The sequence below is a fragment of the Oryx dammah genome, unplaced genomic scaffold (assembly GCF_014754425.2).
Source record: "Oryx dammah isolate SB20612 unplaced genomic scaffold, SCBI_Odam_1.1 HiC_scaffold_4, whole genome shotgun sequence".
In the NCBI taxonomy this organism is placed as follows: domain Eukaryota; kingdom Metazoa; phylum Chordata; class Mammalia; order Artiodactyla; family Bovidae; genus Oryx; species Oryx dammah.
Genome location: NW_024070188.1, coordinates 71,940,728 through 71,945,506, shown reverse-complemented (window position 1 = coordinate 71,945,506; position 4,779 = coordinate 71,940,728). Strand labels below are relative to the sequence as shown.

Sequence of the window (4,779 nt, the reverse complement as noted above, 5' to 3'; positions counted from 1 at the left end):
CGGACTCTCAGGAATAGCTTTGAGAGCATCCTCTCGACAGCACGGACTCCTCTCTACAACTAGTGCATGGTGCTGGCTCTCCCCAGAGCACGAGCCATCCGAACATCTGCTGACCAGATACAGTTCACCGGGCTTCAGCTCGCAGTTTCCACAAGAGAATTTACAGTCTGAGGAACAACTGCTGGCTCTATAAACTGCCTCTCTCTCCCTTTTACTATGAATATTGCTGCTCTTCTTACGGAAGTTGCCCTGCTTTGTAACAGCTACTTGCCCTCTGAGCTTTGAGTGCCAAAGACAAAGGAAATCACAGAGGTGAGAAGCAGGGGCGGGGGGGGGGGGGGGGGGGGGGGGGGTAGGGGGGCCACACTCACCACCAGATTCCTCTCTAGATATAGAGACCTCAGACGGGTTCTCTACAATACAGGTAAGCTAACGATCTGTCCTCCTTGTAATTAAAACAAGAGAAAGGGCCACTTCTATGAACTCTGCATCAAAGCCAGACCTTTTGGGACTTCTTGGGCGGTCCAAGGGTTCAGACTCCACCTTCCAATGCAGAGGGTGTGGGTTCAATCCGTGGTTGGCAGCTAAGATTGCTCGTGGCCAAAAACCCCAAACATAAACAACAGAAGCAATACTATAACAAATTCAATGTGCCTATATGTGCCATTGCTTCAGTCATGTGAAACTCTTTGCAACCCTATGGACCAGAGCCTGCCAGGCTCCTCAGTCCATGGGATTCTCCAAGCAAAAATACTGGAGGGGGTTGCCGTGCCCTCCCTCCAGGGGATCTTTCTGACCCAGGGATGGAAGCCACATCTCCTGCGTTAGCAGACAGATTCTTTACCACTGAGCCACTGGGGAAGCCCCAACAAATTTCATCAAGACTATAAAAATAGTCCACATCTCAAAAAACAACACACCTTCTAGCAACAATGCTGCTTCTACACCTGGCTCAACCACTGAGCCCTTGAAGTCTCTCCATATCTCTAGGCCACTCTGCCTTTGTTCAGTCTAACAGAACTCTAATATCAGTATGTTGTGGGAATGCCTTGCCCTTGAAACAAAAATTCATGAGGTGCTAAAGACAACCATTCAGAGGTGTCTGCAAAGGACACGTATTAGCAGCCTTTCTGTTTCTTTTTGTACCCTTCTTGCACTTAGTTCAGCAGGCTATAAAAGCATGGGAAGAATTGCTTTTACTGTAAAGCAGCCTTCAGAGACAGACTTCACATGCAAGGCTTGATTTAGGGTTTCCCCACACATACTCAGGCTTCTGTGGTGGCTCAACTGGTAAAGAATCCGCCTGCAATGAGGGAGACCTGGGTTCAATCCCTGGGTTGGGAAGATCCCCTGAAGAAGGGAACTGCTACCCACTCCAGCAATCTGACCTGGGGTGTTCCAGAGACAGTACAGTCCATGGGGTCGGAAAGAGTAAGACACGACTAAGAGACTTTCACTTTCACTTTCACTCAGGTAACCTGGGTTCAATCCCTGGTTTGGCAAGATCCCCTGGAGAAGGGAATGGCTACCCATTCCAGTATTCTTGCCCGGAGAATCCCATGGCCAGAGGAGCCTGCCAGGCCATGGTCCATGGGGTTGCAGAGAGCCGCACACGAGTGAGCGACTGAGCACGCTCAGCCTGTGGGGGAGAAGGAGGTGTGCGCCGTCATTGGCGTCTTCCTTTCAATGCTCAGCTCAGTAGACAATAAACAAACCACTTTTCAGAAAAAATTACCTCTTCCAACGTACTAAATGATACCGTGGTGGCATGTATTAACTTCCGTCACTGTAAAAATGAATTTACCTCATACGGTAAACAATCTACTTTTTGAGAGTAATTCGGTTACCTGATTAAAGCCGATACTTTTCAAAAGGTGGGGTTTTCTCTCATGGACTACACGACAAATGGAATTTTAAAGCTGAGACTTTTTTTCTTAACTCCAGATACTGTTTAGAAGATGACAGCTATGATTTCCTATTATCAAGTAGTTAATAAAAAGGAAATGATGCTGATATCTTGGTGGCCTATCAAAAGACTTTTGCTGGTTACTATTCATTGTGAGAAAAATGAGTTTATTGAGGAATAAACCAGGATGGCCTGGAGGGGAAGGAGAATGGACATTCTGTCAGTGATTCTTGAGCAAACAAACACTGGGAAACCATCGAGCCAGTTCTAATAGAAAGGCAGATCATCTGAGTCCTGGCCAGAAGCCCTTTATCACTGCTCCATCTCACATAAGCGCAGCCACTTGACCTCAGTGTCAGAGGAGAACTTGGCTGGACTTCAGGGACCCATAAGAGATTGTAACTGTCCAACTAGGAAGGCATAAAACCTGCGAAATGAATATGCTCCCTGGGGTGTCATCAGCACCAATGGGAAAGACCAGATGTAGCTTTTGGAAGGAAATCCAATCAAGGGTACACTTCAGGTTCTCTGGAAGAGGAATATCATTCCTCATTCATTCATTCTATAATTCACCAATATTTGTCAAGCATTTATTTTGTGATCGGTACTGTACTAGGCCATAAGACTACAGAGATGAGTGAAATAAAGACATTTTGCAGGGCTGTGTCATAAAAGGACCTTACCAGTTGAAATGAGAAATTTGGATTTTAGTCTAAGTGTAGAGGAAATCATGAAGTGTAGTGGAAATCACTCCAGTGGCTAAGACTCCACACTCCTGACGCAGTGCCCTGAGTTCGATCCCTGGTCAGGGAACTAGATCCCACAGGCTGAAACCAAAGATGTCACATGCCACAACTACAGATCAAAGATCTGCACAGCCAAATAAGCAAATAGACATTAAAAAAATAATTCAGAAGAGGGAAGGAGTGAAGAAGAGAGGAAAGGAGAGGAAGAAAGAGAAAGAGATGAACTCCTTTATTACCTAGCTTACTCTTATGGTTCATTCCTTTGTCATAATTATTTCTTAAGCTAGGAAGGATATAGAATTAGCCCTGAATTTGGGGGGCAACTCCATTCAGCCAGTACCCAACACTCAGTGGAATCTTGAGTAAGTCACGTAACACTCAAACACCCTTGGATCACAGACAATCTGTAATCTCTTCCACTGGTTAACTTCTTCTTGTTTCTGTTGGCTTGTACATGAATCTTCACTGATTATTTTTCTTTGAAGACATAAGAAAAAAGTTTTAAACATTAAAGCTTTCTCATATCAAGAAAGCTTGCAACTTCTCCAAAAGATCAAGGACAGCAAACACAGAGTCTGAAAAATGGAGTCAATGAACAGATGTTGTGAAAAAAATTAAAAGATTATCAAACACAAATATGTTACCCATAAAAATGCAACATCCTGGAGGAGGTGGGCACCACGCTGGACCCAGTACTGATTTGGCAAGATTAAAACTACAGGAGAAAGTACACTGAGGTACAGAGAGATGGAAGGCTCCTGGATTTGACTGACAATACTTGGTGAGAAGACAAGCTGCCTTTTGAGAATGTGCAGTCCCACTGAATGAGCTTCCTGAACCTGAACAGGAGAACAGTGGCGCCACAGAATTTGTTAAAGGACAAGGAATGAAGTGGACCAACTTGGCCTTACAGAGTCTCCATGAGAATGTTCCCCCATAGGAAAACTGATGTTTGGCTCTTTGTTCATGAACAGATTTCTTTCTTAAAGGCAACATCTTGGGTGTTATAAGCTCTGGATTTTGATTCAGAAGGTCTGAACACTGGTTTCATTTCTGTTACCAATTTATGATTTTTGAGAAAGGTGCTTAGTATTCCTGATGGTCTGAAAAACAGTTTATAAAAATGAGTTATGATTATCTATAGGGACCAACAAACTGTTCCAACCCTACCCTTCTGGGAAGGGTGCAGTAGAAATAACAGTGAGCTGGGAGAGCTCAGGTGAATCACTTTCAGTCTCTGGGCTTAGTTTCTCACGTGTAGAATGAGGAAAGCTGGATGTGAGTCCCGTTCATGCCCCGTGTTTAAAAGCCTAGGTCACTGGGTTATTGAATGAGCATAACATATTTTCTCTCCTTTAGATCCACAGTGATGGTAGTTTTGAAATCTTCCACACATAGATTCCAATGTTGCCAAGGCACTGGGAGAAAGACAGAGAGGACCACTCGTGGTCATTCTGTAAACGATAGATTTGGAGTGGCACAGGTCACTTCTGCTTACATTCCATCGGTGAGAATGTTGTTTCTGTAAATGTAAGGAAGGCTGTTGTTGCTGTTGTTCAGTCGCTAAGTCATGTCCATCTCTTTGTGATACAACGGACTGCAGCAAGCCAAGCTTCTCTGTCCTTCACTATCTCCCGGAGTTTGCTCAAACTCATGTCCATTGAGTCAGTGATGCCATCCAACCATCTCATCCTCTGTCACCCTCTTCTGCTCTTGCCCTCAATCTTTCCCAGAATCAGTGTCTTTGCCAATGAGTCAGCTTTTCACATCAGGCGGCCAAAGGATCGAAGTTTCAACTGTAGCATCAGTCCTTCCAATAAATACTCAGGGTTGGTGTCCTTTAGGATTGACTGGTTTGATCTCCTTGCTGTCCAAGGGACTCTCAAGAGTCTTCTCCAGCACCACAGTTTGAAATCAACTCTTAATTGGAAAGCTGGGATGTGTATAGTAGGAGAAAAGCTTTTAGTTGTTGGTCTCTGCCACAAGACAGTGGGAGACTTTAAGTGTGCCAACAATATATGTAAGCAAAAAGAATTTGACTACCTGAATGACAACTGGACTTAATGACTAGATGATAAAGGACAAAAAGGTGATAAAAGACAAAAAGGTAATAAAAGGAACTGTTAA

General features: G+C 44.2%; 1 pseudogene; it reads left to right on the top strand.

Annotated features, from left to right (window-relative positions):
• The first annotated feature begins 216 nt into the window (after positions 1-216).
• Positions 217-3,592, top strand: LOC120862670 (annotated as a pseudogene).
• Positions 3,593-4,779: the final 1,187 nt, after the last annotated feature.